Raw genomic sequence first — 15,498 nt, 5'->3', positions numbered from 1 at the left:
ACAAAGCTCTGTGCTTTTTCAAACACCCAAATAAAAATGTGAGCCATCAGTTCTGAAATACATATTCTGCCTAAAACAGTGTCACATGCTGGCTTTTTGCAGTGGATTGCACTGGGCCAGTTAACACATCACTATGTCCCAAAGTGCAGTTTCCAGCTGTGAAAGGATTCAGGTACCATCAGACTTCCACCTAGAACAAAATTTAGCAAATTTTCATTTTGAAATGGACATCTTGGAGAGGCTCATCCTGGCACCAGCAGAAGTCTGAAGTTAACAGTTGTGCAGATGCCCAAGCCAGCAAAGTCCTCCATGATAAATGTCCTGGGAGATACCTGACAAAGCTCCTCCATCTCACTGTTTCTTCCCATAGGTTTGTGTTTGCAGGAGAATCATGTTGACCAAGCCATGCTTGCTAAGGTTTGGAGAATGTCTGATTTTTTTGAGAGGCAGTTAAGGGAAGAATATGGAGAGAGAAATTAAGAAGCAATTCACAGCTCATTTGAGTACTTGGGCCATCATATAGTCTTGTTCAAAAACTGAATATAAACCTGTGAGTTCAACAAGAGAAACAAGAAGGAACTGTACTCAAAACAAGGAATGGAAATCTTTTTTTCATGTGCAACAGACTAGTAACAAAATGAGGCACACAGACCATAATGTTTATATGGTCTACTATCTTAAAAATCCTTACTGAGTAGCTGTGATAGTTTTGCACAGTAACTAGAAATTATTTCTGTGAAAATTCTTAAAACAATCGTGCTAATTGAAAGAAGTAATTATGCATACTGGTTCTGCTAAAACACATGCTTTTGCAATACCAAAAAGTATTGGTTCTCTTACAGCTTGCTCTTGCTCTGCAATTTCCTGACCTACGGTTGATCATACACCATATCCCTTCTGCATACAGAGGTTATTGCTAGTCTATGCAACATACGCTTCCTTTCTACCTAAATCTAGTCCAACATGCAAAGCCAGGAGCACTTTGGGCCTGTATGATTTCATTTTGCTTGGCCTTACGACATTTTGCTTTATCTTCTCTTTCTGAAGAGCCAGGCCAAATTAAAAAAATGGTTGCTGCAAACTGCTTGTCATCTTCCTCTGGACACTGTACTAGTTTGAAAACAAACCAGTGGGAGGCACCAAGTCAGAATAACAATTTAATGGGGAAATTAAAAAAAGAGGCAGAAAACACTGGTTCAAACTGACAGGGTCAGGATACAACCCGACAGCCTGTTAGTCAGGGTGGTGCTAGCAGTCCGGTAAGATGGTGGCTGCAGTCCTCCTGAAGTGGTGGATGTGGTTCTGTCAAAGCAGTGATCCTGTAGAAGGGTCTGCTCTTCCTTGGAAGGTCCAGTGGTGGCAATGTAGCTCCTGTCCTCTGGGAACCCAGTGGAAAGGGTGGCTGTGGTGTTTGGAGTCTCAGATTATATCCAGGATGGAATGCTTGGTTCCTCCCTCTGGGTGGAGCATCTCACAATGGGATGATGAGTCATGAGGCCAGGCGTTGATGGGCTCATTAACAGAAGATAGTCCAGAGGGAGGAGGCAAGGGAACACTGCCCCACCTGGTTTCAACATCTCATGAGGATGGTAATAGAATACACTGCAACCCAGGACATACACCATTGCATCTTGAGCCAGTATTGATAGATTTAAGGAAATAGTGCAGGGAAAGGAGATTGCAGAGCATGAAAAGAAGCGATTGTGCTTCGTCTTTAAGACTTCAGCATGGAGAATGATCCATTAGCCACAAAAGGAGTAAATGCAGTTGAATACTACAAATGACACAGCATCAAAAAAAATAAAGATGTCAAAGTTTCGGTCTTGGATGATTGCTCACTCACATACTAAAATGAATTCTATCACCAGACCATCTGTCTGTTATAAATGGGGGTTTCATTTAACAAATGAATGTGCTTCTACAATGCACAATCATTAGCTGCATATGAAAGGACAGGAAACCGTAAAACTTCTATGGGGTTTGACATTTTCTGATGAATATCAATTCCAGATGCTGAGGAAGTCACAGGGAACACAATCACAGTAATGAATTTGTATGGTCATACCATTCTGCGTACCCTCATTTTTCTGTGACATCTTCAACAAGTCAAGTTTCATCAATTTACTGATAGAAGAAGAGTGAAACAAATAAAGAATTGTTGTGTGACTTCACTTTACCGCAGGGGAGGGATTAGGGATGAGAGCCAGAAGCACAAACCTTCAAGTTAACTGAAGGTCACTGTGGAATGGTTAGCTGTTAAATTCATCCTGGGGTAGCAGGTAGGAGTGCTATTTTGACAGAACTCCATACCTGAAGTGAAAGTGAAACATAGATTTAGAAGAAACATAGAGATTTTAGTTATAGGCTAGCTGTGTTGAGATTAGTTGGAATAGGAAATAACTTGGGCCCAGTGAGAGTTAATTAAAATAGTTAGGAGAGCTGGACCTGTAATGGGTTTTAAGATGTTAGTAACTGATTACCAAATAACTGACGACCTGTCATTTGCATGTTTGTTTAGCTGTGCTTAGAATGAGGAGTAGAAACATTGATAAGTTGTTGTAGGGAACAAGGGCAATCACCAATTTTCTCCCTTTGTGGGAACCCATCCAAAAGTCACGCAAGAAGAAACTTAGAGGTCACTAAAGTAATTAGGATTGTTAGAAAGGCAAAAAGGTCAAAATGAGGAAGATGAGTTACTTCATCTTTTTTAGGACCACTGACCCAATTCAAGACCACCGACTCAATTCAGAACACACACTACGCATGCTTAATGACATGTAAGCTCATTTACATACAAGTGGAGAATGGGAGGTGTTAATATTATGAATATACATTTGTATTTTGGATATTCATAATTTTTGTAAATAAAAAGCTCTGTGTTTGCTTGGATCGGGGCCCTGAGTCTTAGGGAGCTATCCCACACAGAGCCTGGCGCCAAATAAAACATGCACTTTCTAACTCTAAGCTGTTGGAGAGTTTTTGTCCGTCTCAGTTGGATATCGGTATTAGATCGATATTCATATTTTGGTAAATCAAAAGGTGCAATCTGTTTGAATCCATTAAGAAAAGAAGCAATGATCAGCTTTGGTGAATCTTTCTCAGAGTATGAGAAATTTGGAGCACAGACAAGATTTGCTCAATTAAGGAGACTATTCGCTGACTAAGGAGATTATTCCTTGGGAATCCATTAATACCAAACACCCCTGGGCTCTGGCCTTCCTGGGGATTGTCGTAGTGAGCCCATAATTTTGGTTCTGATGGATTTTGCAGGATCTGATGCCGAGGGGAATCTTGACATCAACTGTCTTACAGATCACAGCGTCCCTGAGCTTCAGAAACTGCTGAGTCTGTTGCTGATACACAACAGCTTGGTGGCTAGAATTACTGCCCTCAGTTCATGGACTCAGTTCATGGACTATTAGGTAGGTGGCTCTATCGGAGAGTGGAAATGGAAAGATACACTTCCATTTTGTTCTTGTTTTAGGACCTGGAGGAAAAAATGAGCCGAGGAGAGTTGAGAAAACTGTAGCCAAGCACAGCAAGCCCCTGCTGCACTGTGCCTGTTGGATGAGGCAAAATGCATTAACCAGCAGAAGGCTTCCAGTCTCCCTATGAACTGCAGATGGCAGCAATTCAACAACTAATTCTTTCTGCATGGGGCATTCCCTCCACTGCCCTGTGCATCTCGCTGTGTCTCAGAGCTGCAGTTTTATAACACAAAACCTTCAAACACAGTGCAAGTTCTACATACTCCCATCCCTCCTCCTCCCTTTTGTCTTCCCCCACCTCCCCACATGGCGTGTTTCCCCTTCAGTAGTGGGAAGGATCATGGATTATTGCCAAACTGAACCAATTTCCTACCCGTTGTGACAACGACAGCACAGAACAGACACAGCTAAGGACAATATTACTGCCAATGTGACAAAGCTCCTTGTGAGCTGGGCAGACAGCTCAGCCTTGCTGCCTTGTGGTACTGCTGGGGGAAACCGGTCTCTAAGCCCTTTCATAGATGCTGTTGTGTGTGCTATGAATGTTGCAGAAAGTGTTGAATCTGTTACAGTCCTGCTGAAGCTCTGTGGCACAGCCATGACATTAGGTAACACCTTTCCACCTCAGAGATATTGCTGACATTGCTATTAGGTGAATGAGGCACGGAGTGGTGTTCTCCTCAATAATTACATTATTACATAGTAATTCACCTCATACACCTCAGGTGGTACATAGATGGTACCTACCTGCTGATATTCCTGGACTCTTTTTCCAAAAATCTGCTCTGCAGGTTGTTATCTACCACATCTTAGTGGGGCAGTTTCTATTTCCCTGGAAATGTGTAATGTGCCTTTTGGGCAGGAACTTCAGCTGCTGTACTTCGGCCCCTGAAAGGCAACCATCTGTTTGTTACTCAGGCAAGAACCACCTGCTCTGCGATTGGCAGTGTTGAGCAAGTATTACAAAGGACTGATAACCAGGATAATATAATGGGTAAGCAAAGGGCAGAGGACACAGAGAACAACTATTCTAAGAAAATCTTTGTTCCCAATGAGTGCAGATTGATTTCAGTGCTACCTTTGCTGGGCTGTCCTAGGAGAGTGTTTTTGATGCTACAGTTCATCAATAACCTCGTGGACAAGCAAAGTAGAAAAACAGAAAGTGAAATCAGAATGTTGTCATAAATAGAGGTAGATCGGAAAAGATAATACAGAAAAAAAAGATCTTTGCCTTACTGCCAGTTAGAGCATTGTCTGTAGTAAGCAGAACATGCCACAGAAAGAACCCATGGCTGAAGTGCAGCAACAGTGAGAGAAAAGAAGAAAACAAAATTAAATCAGTACAAAATCGGGAGAGCGGGTATGTGAAATGCATAGATAAGAATGACAAGCAGAAATACAACATTTCCTAGCCCCAAATGGCAATCTCTCTCTCAGTTGCATATCCAGACTGTGTGTTTACATTGAAACTTGTTGTCTCTTCCTAGCTGTCTTCTTCCAAGCAAACCACATGAAACCAGTCTTGCTTGATCTGAGCATCTCCGTACTGGATATGCAGCCTTGATCCTGTCTGGGACTTAGAACACCAGGCACTAGAGAACCCCTCTCCTGCCTGTGAAAGCAGTAACCCCTAACCATCACTAGGGCTTTGCTGAGAGTTGTTTGCCTTGACCCTGGGACTTGCCCCTAGCAGAACCTCATCTACCTCAGCCCTCAAGTCACATCAGTGGAGTGATGCTGCTTCCTGTGCTCCAGGCCGTGGTTGCCCACATGAGGCACTTGGCTGACACAGCACTCCTTGCACCGGGGTGGGCAGGCGGTCCTGTGGGTCTGAAACTCCTGCCTGTCATCAAAAAGCAAATTAGCAGGAAGTCTGCCGGGGTGCTGGGGGAGTGTCATGTGGAAAGCAAGAGCATGTGACTGGAGAGGAAGGAGCCAGTTGCACTTTAATTCTCTCCTGTCAGCTAGTCTTCAGTTGTGGTATCATGCTTTGAAATGTGGCTGGAGACCAGAGAGCCTGTGTAATAAAAATGTTTTGCTTGCAGCAATAAATCTGAAGTAAATCAATGAATTACAATTGGTCTATTTTATGTAAGTATTGAGTGCCTTGTTTCACAGGGGGTCTGGGATGGTGCTCCTCCTGCTCTGAAGGCTTTCAGTGCACAAGCCATGGATAAACTCTGATAGATGCTTCTAAGGCCAAATCCATGGCTTGTACTGCGGCCCAGGGGCAAGAGGAGATATTCACTTGTCCAATGTCAGCACAGAGGTCCCTTATGCAAGAAGAGGGATGAGGAGCAGCAGGGTTACAAAGAGATCCTCTTTTGAGATGCTGAACACATTAGGCTAGGGACACTCAGGGATACCCAAAAGCTAACCCAACCCCTGCAGGCACAGGTAGCCCAGGATGGAGCAGCTGTGAGGACACCAGTGGGAGGACATGAGCAAAGCCTGGCTTGATGGGGTAACTGGGAACTATCTCTTAACTATCTCTATCCCTGCTTCAGTGAAACCTAGGACGGTTCCTTCACCCCTCCTTTTATGTCTGACTTACAGCACTATTTTAGGAAGCAGGTGGGGAGGCATATGCATCCTTTTCTGGCACCTGTTTGTGAAAAGCCATGGGTTAACTCTCTGGAGGGGCTGCTTGTGGCCATGCTCTGCTGCTGTCTGAGTAACAGCCTGAACTACAGGCAAAATCTTTTTGCTTAGAGGAATGCTTTGAAACATACTGTTTTTAATGGCACTGTGTGGCTTGGTGAAGAGACCACTTCTTGCAGGGAGAGGAACCACTACGCAGGGAGAGGAGCTTACCTGAAGCACACGCAGCCCTCTTAAGTTTAGCTTGGGAAGGCTTTTTTTAATCAGACCCCAAACCAGGGAAAGCGAAGGGGATTGCAGTGGAGGCTGCTAGTGTGCCCCTATTCCCTGCATGTGTGCTGCCTCCCAAGGGATGTAGGGGCTAATCCCAGGCCCTCCTCTTTCTGCCCCTTTTCTGTCTTTATTTCCTGTCCTCTGTCTGAGGTCCCTGTGCTGCCAGTAACAGTTGACAGGGCTGAGAAAATCTTGTTGGACAATATTGTGAATGCCTCGGCCCTTAATAGTTTCAGGGAAAGCTGGTAAGGAACATAACACCTAAGAATGCCTTCCCAGGTGCCAGTCTGCTGCCAGAGAGCTGCTCTCAGCCGTCAGCCACCCAGAATGAGCATGAAGTGCTGGCATGTCGGAGTGCATTTGGGGAACCCTTTCCCAGACAGGATGGCTGACTGCAGGTGCAGGCAGGGCTACCACCTCCCCCGAAGTTATTCTGGAGAAATACCATCCTTGAAGGAAGACTCCCATCTCTTCTGCCCTTCCTCCTCCACCAGCTGATGGACTGGGGCTTCAGGTTTCAAAGGAAACGTTTTCAAGTCTCCAACAATGTTTCCCATCTCATGGTATTCAGCAAACTGAGAGGCTTCGGTGTTGACCTGTCTCCGTACAAGCGGCCAGAGAAGCAGCTCAGTGAGGCCGCTGGACATGGACAAAAAGGCTCAATGAGCTGTTAATGAGCCGAGTTGTGGGCTTCCCAGTACAAAGGAGATATGGACATACTGGAGAGAGTCCAGAAAGGGCCATTAAGATGACTAAGGATGGTTGCTGTGGAGCCACAGCATAGCAAATACCTATTTGGAGGTAGCAAACAGGAGGGGAAGGAGATTTAATTTCAAAAATCCGTTTGTGCTTGCAAGCACCAAGTGCCTAGCTGTGGTGCACAATACATCTCTTCTGCTGCCAGGCATGCATCAGGGCTCTGGCTCCGGCTACAAATGCCCCCTGTGCTCCAGATGGGCTCAGCTGCAGGGTCCCCGAGCCAGGGCCAGAGCTAGGGCCAGCGTGCTGCTGCAGGGGTCACTGCCTTCTGGGGAGCCCTACCAGCAAGTCTGAAAACAGCACCTCCTGCAGAGCCCCAGGCTCTCAGGTCCTTGTGTGTCTCTCCAAAGCCAGAGGAGCCCTGCCCCAACAGAGCCAAAGGCAAGGCAAAACTTGATGCTGTTGGGGCTGTGCAGAGCTGCCTCTCATGTTGGCTGAGGGGTCACCTGCAGCTCAGCATCCAATGCTAGGGGTTTGCTCCAGGGCCACCATGCAGCTCCCAGACTTCCCAGCTGCCAGGGACTTCACTGGGGCTCTGCAGTGGCCACATGACCCAGCCCTGGCAGCAAGGAAAAGCCCAGTTGCTCTGGCTGTACCCAGCAGACCTTTGCGCCCACCCTCGTGCCCTTGCTGAGCACCCTGTCCCTGCTTCCCACATCTCCCAGCAGTCGCCAAGCCTGATTACCAGCATGCCTGCCCCGAGCCCAGGAGCCTGTATTTGGAGCTCCTCTAACACATGAAGAACCTTTCCCATCCCTCATGAGCAGACAACTTCTTCTGGAGCAGAGGCAGATACTGTAATCGGCCAAAATAAAATTTTTAACACAATTTGAAGCATTAGAAAGTAAACGTTCTTTATCTGCAGGACACACAGAGGATATCTCTTTATTCTGTTCATGTTGTGAAACTTCACAACAGGGGTTTTATCCATCATAATCATACATATTCATTATGTTATAAATACAGTATGTAATTCGTGCTATTATGTATAAAACTGAAATGTAATAAAACCATGCAGAGGCAGAGTTTAAACCACCCCCCCCACCAACCTGGCTGAGAGGAAAATTTCACAACACTAGAGCAGTTGAACAAGAAGTTTTTTCAGCACAGATGTAATCAATAGGTGAGGATTCCACCCCAGGTGGGGTTGGATCTTGTCACCGGGACATTAACACTACGATGACTTGATCACCATCTTCTGATATCTACATCTCATCTGATAAGGAATCGGACATTCTGGGAACTAAAAATAACTGTTCCAGGAACCAGAGATGGCCCATCCATCATCAGAGATGGCCCACTAATCACCCAGGATGGACAATTCAGGAAAGGCTTTGTGCAGCCCAACTTTGGGACAAGAAAACATCATGAATATGCTAAATTGAGAGGAGAATAGAATTAATTCGGACTCTGCCCAAAAACTGTATAAGAAGGGACCAGCCAAAGCAGCAGTCGTGATCTATGCCTGTTCACCCAGCTCCGACCCCAGGCTCGGGACTGCTTTTCTCGATCATGGCTTTCTGTGTGACCGGTCTTTCGGCCACGGAATAAAATCTATTTCTTTATTAAATTTAAATTGGCTGAATTTCTTTACCTCAATTAAAATGTGTTTCTTGTCTAATACATAAGCATCGCTTTCCTAGAACTAATTTGCATGCATCTGCCTCCTACTGGAAGTCTTTTTATGGTCCTGGAGGTTCATCAGGAGGGGTCTCTGGTGGTCATATTCCCTGCATACTTCAATATTAAAGATGACCTTTCGTCAAACTTTTTCTTTGGGCATGAGCTGTTGCTTCTTGTTATATAACTTGCTAAAAAACCACTGTAGACCTCGTTATCTGTTTCTCCACTGGTTCCAGCTACATTTATCATCCTGTGTGCATACCTTTACATCCTTTTCTCTTTTTTGCCAGTTAGTCTTTAAGCGCTATTCAGCAGCTTCACGGGAGCTGAAAATTTTTATTCTCTATGTTAGTTATCAAGGGGTAGCTGAACTTGGGTCAGAATGACCATGAGTCTGTTCTCTTTCTGCCACAGGGAGCAATGGCATTTCCTTTTTCTTTTCCTGCTCTGCCTTGAGCTCTGATCCCCTCTGGGAGAACTCTAGGATCTGAATTAAGGTGGTGCCTGCCCAACTGCCCTGCCCAGTTGCAGCCCAAGACCTCTCAGAAGACTAGAAGTGCAAGCTCGTTGTCAGCTAATTGCATGTAATCGAGAAACCAGTAAACTGCTATGATTCTGCATGCCATGTGAAGGTGAACACATGTGAGGTGAACACAGTTCCCCTGTGACAGGGAAGGACTAGGATTAGTGAGAAACTCTGGGGAAGGACAGCAGTCCAACCAGCATCCATTCATGGTACAGTATTAGAGGCTGTGGTTACCCCAGGGAGAACATTCTCCTGGCCTGTAACCATGTTTTTGCCCACTTTGGCTTGTCCCAGAGGGCACCTTACCCTGCATTTTGTTTAACCCCAGCCAGCAGCAAAGCCCCACGCAGTTGCTCACTCCCACACCAGTGGGATCAGGGAGAGAATCAGAAGGGTAAAAGCTGGAAAACTCTTGTTGAGATAAAGACGGTTTAACAGGGAAAGCAAAAACCACACATACAAGCAAATAAAAAGAAGAAGCAGTCCCTCCTATCAGTACAGGCTGGGGGATGAATGGACTGCAACCAGCCCTGAAGAGAAGGACCAGGGGATATCAGTAGATGAAAAATTAGATATGAACCAGCAATGTGCACTTACAGCCCAGGAAAACAATTGTAGTCTGGGCTGCCTAAATAGAATTTGTCTTCCTCTAGAAACCCATCCAAAAGTAACAGCGTCAGAGCTCAGCCTTGAGGGAAGACAAAGGTATTAGGTGGGTGAGTAAACAACCTGAGACCAGTGCATTCCCAGCCTGTCCCTCTGTGTGGCATCCCTTCTCTCCAGCATGTCAGCTGCCCCACACAGCCTGGTGTTGGTGGCCAGCTTGCTGAGGATGCCCTGAATCCCACTGTCCATGTTGCCAACAAATATGTTGGACAGCACTTCTCCCAGCACAGACCCCTGCAGAACACCACGTATCTGATCATCTCGCAGCTGGAAAACTTGTTCAGGACGCTGTGAGGGACAGTGAGTGTCACTAAAATCCAGAAAAACTACATTCATTGCCTTCTCTTCATCCCCTAGGTGGGTTACATCATCACAGAAGGACAGCACATTAATTAAACAGGACTCCCCCTATGTGAATCTCTGCTGGCTGTGAATGATGATTGCATTATCCTTTAAATGCCTTTCAGCAGCACCCAGTATGATCTTCCCCAAAACTTTTTCAGGTACTGAGGTTAGACTAAGAGGTCTGTATTTCCCTGGGTCATCCTTCATGTCCTTGTAAACTGGAATAAAACTGACTAGCTGCCTGTCAGCATGCACCTCTCCAGACTCCCAAGACCTTGGTAGGTGATTGAGAGGGGTCCTGCTGGAACATCCACCATCTCCTTTGTCCTTCTGGGATGAAACCCATGTGGCCACACAAGACCTATGAACAGTCAGCTGCTACAGCTGGTCCCTGACAATTTCATTGACCACAAATGGAAAGTCACTTCCCACTGTCATGTTCCTCCCAACTCTGAGGACCAGGCAACACAAGGTTTATTGTTACTATTAAAAACTGAGGCATAAAAAGCTTCAAATATGCTTACTTCTTCTTTATCCCTATTTGTCTGGGGTACTTTCAGTGCTTTAAAATGTGTGTGTTGAAAGGGTTTGCCAGTACACAGCCAACTCAGTGACACTACACGGAAAGACAAAATTTTCATGTCAGTGTGAAATAATTCTGACCTTCTTTAATGCATACTATCTTCTTGCAATACTGCAGAAAGTATACTTTGAAAAGTATGTGTTTGAAAGTATATTTTTCTAAAAATTAGAAAGAAAGACATACTCTGATATTTTTTTTTGAGAGCCTAAAATATCTTTTAAAATGAAATAGTGGGCAGCTAAGCCCCAGAAGAATTCCTACTTTCATTTGGTTTCTTAATGAAAATGTCAAAAGAGAACGAGCATTCAGTGCCAGTAAAACTAGGAGTTTCAAAATTTTATTTGTCTTTCAGGAAAAATAACCTTGAACATGAAAACTGAGCTCATGTAGCCCTGCTAAGACATTTTTCTAAGCGTAAAATTGAAATACCTAAAATACACACATATATGCGTGTTTCCCGAAGGTTCTCTTGATTCTGAATAAAATAGGTGTTCCCTTCATGGCCCTCTGGAAATGGGTAACCCCGAGGCAAACCAAACCAAGATAAACTCTGACTTCCGCAGTAAAAATTATTTATCTTCTTAAGCCAGTGAGAAGTGTGACTTCTATTGAAAACAACCCACTTTGATACAGGATTCTTAAGTTCAGCCATATTTAACATTCAGCCCTTGTGTGGCAGGGACTAAAGGCTGTTCAGTGCACACACATGGTGTATCAGTGCCATTCAAATTGCAGTCCTCAATGTCTTTGCTGAAGTGGTGATTCCACTTGGTTTTGATTTGTTTGTTTGTTTGTTTGGCTGGTTTTTTGTAGATGGTTGCAAAGAAGTCCAGATCTGCACCAAAACCTGTAAATTGTACACTAAACCAGACTTCCCTCCTTTACCCCTACATGCAAGTATGAAGTCAGAACTTGTATTAGGAATCTTCTGTACAAAGAAATAGAGGATGCTATGGCTGAACAAAAGCCTGGTCTCTGTGTATTGCATGCTGGCAGCTTCACACACAAACTTGGCAGAAATGCACCCTATTTTGCAGAAGGCTTATTGGATCCAAGTCCAGAGAAGGAAAGTGTCATTTCACCTCAAAACTAGCAGATGAAGACTCAAACCCATTCTGACCCTACCAGATTACTCCACCCACACGTCTTCCTCAGCTGGCTTTCATGCTGAGACTGTGCTGAATTAGGAAAACATTATAACTTCCTGTTTCCGTCTTGATTTAACTCTTTTCTCCACTGCCTGTGCTGGAGGATGATTATTCTTGGCAAAAACAGCCTGAGGCACACTCTGAGGCATTTAAAACCTGTTTTGAAAGACAAAAGGTGTTTCCTCCAGAGAGAGGAATGTGGGAGCTGAATGCAAAAAAAATCTTCAGACCTTTCACAACCACAGTACAGCAGCACTTCCCTCCAGTGTTAGACAGCAAAGTCCTGGGGGCAAATTACATCTTAAATTGGTGCATTACAACAGCACCTGGTAATCCAGTAGTATTTACACAAGCATTATTTAGTTTTATCACAACTTTCTTCTCCATAATTAATGATTTAAAACACTAGAAAGCACAGAGAATCTAGCTCAATAAGTTCGTTTGTAATGGGAAATGCCCTAGGTACTAATAATGTGCAAATTTTAATGCTGCAAGTAATGGGCCCTGAAATGTCCTTACAGACAAACTCATGACATTGTTTGGATAGATAGGCTAGAACACCTGAACTGCTAGACACTGCGTGCTGTCACTAGATGTACTGAGTCCAAGTGGCAGCTGGATTCTAGTGCCATTCCCCAGGGACAGATGCTGAGCCCAATGTGCCTTAATGTTCTTAACAGCAATCAGAGCAATAGGATGGGATATGCCCTCAGAGCGTTTGTTGTCATTACAAACAAGGACTGGATGAAGCAGAGGATGAGGAAAGATTAAGGGGCAGGCAGAGTCAGTGTTCTGAGGGACTGTGAGGTGCTGCAGAAATGTACCAGCATGAACCTCACAAAGATCAAGACAGGCATCTGGGCTTATCCAAACCATAAGGTAACTCAGCAACGATTAAGACTGGACACAAACAGACTGGGGATTGACTTTGCCAGAAAAGGAACCAGGGTCCTGGGCTGAGTGTCTTCCATCAGTGTTGTGTGGCTTTGTGGTGATGAAGACTGGCCATGTATTGAGGAACACATTCAGTGTGGGTAGCTCGGGGTGCAGGTGCAGTGGAAGCTGCAGGTTGAGCTCTGGGTGGGAGCCCAAGGCAAGAGTCCAGGAACTGCCAGCCCTTGGCACAGCAAAGGGCACAGGGATCTGTGGCACCATCTTTCGCCACTTCTCAAACCATTCCTATATTTTATAGATAAAATACTGGGTTAGGCATTCATTTCCATCCAAAAGGCTGGTCTTAGCCGGAACATAAGTTCCTGATATAGCTGAGTCCCTTCCAAAGAGAATTTCTGCCAGTGCTATGGGTTGTGATGGAACATTCCAAGCATTCTGCAGCGACAAATTTAAGGCTTGTGGCCATTCAGGTAAGTGCATGTGCATGTTACAGTGGGGATTACTGTAACACATGTATCAAACAAGGCGGTCCGTGGAAAAGAAATATGTGTAGGCTGATTCTTGGTAGATGTTTCAGAGATGTTTATTTCTCCAGCCGCATGGCCGGGGCTCTCCTGAGGAACTCTCACAGTCCCGGGACCCGAGGGTCCTTGGCCACACCAGGGAACACAAACCAACCCATGGGAACGAGGCTGACCAGGGGCAGGGAAACCCCGTGCCTCCCCTCAGGGCCCCTCTGCCAGGGCTACACGGCAGGGGAGGGATCCCAACATGTGCATATTTTTGCTTTTTCTTCTAATGTTCTATTCATCCCCTCTACTTGTCCTGAAGATTGTAGGGTGATACAGTTATATGTAATTTTCTCTCTATTCTCAAAGACTTACACAACTTGATTGTTTATATTAGCTGTAAAATGAGCACCCATGTCTGACTCAGTTGACTCTGGAACCCTGTATCTAGGTATACCTTTTTTTTAGCCAAGGCCTTTTCTTCTTCTCCTTTTCTGTTGAGAAGGCTACTGCCTAGCCTGATAGCTGATCTGCTATCACTAGCAAATGCTTACACCCAGCCATAGGTGTCCACAGAGGCTATTTATATTTGCTGAAAAGTGAAGCAGGTTCACAGTTAGTCATCCTAACTCTGAGCTTGGTCTGATGCTTGAGAACTTCTGATAGGTTAGAAAGCCATTTTTTGTTCTTTTTGTGGTGGCATAAATTCCTGGAGCTGCCCATTTTTGGACGGAAATGAATGCCTGACCCAGTACTTTATATATAAAATATAGAAAGGGTTTGAGGAATGGAGAAAGTATGCAGAATAGTAACATCTCATCTCACTTGAAATACAAGTGATATACAACCTGCCGTTGTAGTGTTAATCAAGATAATCTCACAAAAATTCAAATTAGGACCTAAAAGGGAGGGACCATATGCTGGCTTAGTGTGTTCTTACTTTGCTGTTAAAATTTTGGATTAGGAAAACTGGATACACCAGTCTCATATCAAACAAGTAGTGAATGATAAACCAGTGGGTCAATAACTGAGTTTCAAGGATCTTTCATGATCTTGTCTTGACAATAATTTCTGCCCTATGACAGTAATGTTAGCCTTCATTCTGTTACTTATAATAATGTTGTACGTAAGGGCAGTGGAAGATGCTGTGAAAGCTTTATTTTTCCCTTTTTATGTATTAGCACATATGCTCAATCCAAGAAAAGGGACGAACACTCAGCGCAGGTAGCTCAGGGTGCAGCTGCAGTGGGAGCTGCAGGTTGAGCTCTGGGTGGGAGCCAGAGGCAAGAGGTCAGGAACTGCCAACCCTTGGCACAACAAAGGGCACAGGGACCTGTGATCCAGCCAGGGGAGCAGACACTGAGACACACCAGAAGCCAAGGACTCAGCAGGAAGACTCCAGACTTTCTGGCACACAGATTGTGAGGGTATAAAAGCCCACGTAATCCTTTGTTCAGGGTTCCTCCTTGAGGCACCAGCTGGAGCTGATACTGTTACTGAACTGTAAATAAATCTCTTCAGAGATCCAGAGATCTCAGATTCTGCTACGGGAAAATTGGTGTTGAACTGTTAAAGGAAGCCCTGTCTTACCATGTGGGTGCAGGGTGCATAGGGAGTCAGGCAGGCACCCTTCACTGGAGCTATCACTGTGAAGGTGCTTCAGTCCCAGCAGTGACAGTCTCTGGTGGTGTGACTGCCAGAGTGCTCCTGAGTGGTCAGATGGGAACGTTTACTTAACACACAGACTCCTCTGGACAAGACACAGACTGACTCTATCAGGCAAACCCCCCTGCAGAAGCCACAAAGACGGTACTGGAGCTGAAGCTGGGCATTTCAAAACACATGTGGAAGGAACTGGAATTGTTCAGCCTCTGTCAGAGAACTTAGTGCTGTCTACAGCTCCTGTATGGGCGTAGATTGAGAAGATGAGACTGAAACTCCCCTTGGAAAGGCACAGTGAAACAACATGGGAGGTTTCCCAGCTGTAATGAGAAAAATGTTGATTGACAGTAGGAAAAGTTTTCTTTCTGAGGATGGTCAAACACCAGAACAGGGTCCCAAAGAGGATGTGAAACTCTTATTT

Source organism: Coloeus monedula, assembly GCF_965178545.1.
Source record: "Coloeus monedula genome assembly, chromosome: Z".
Classification (NCBI taxonomy): domain Eukaryota; kingdom Metazoa; phylum Chordata; class Aves; order Passeriformes; family Corvidae; genus Coloeus; species Coloeus monedula.
Note: the sequence above shows the minus strand (reverse complement) of the source record.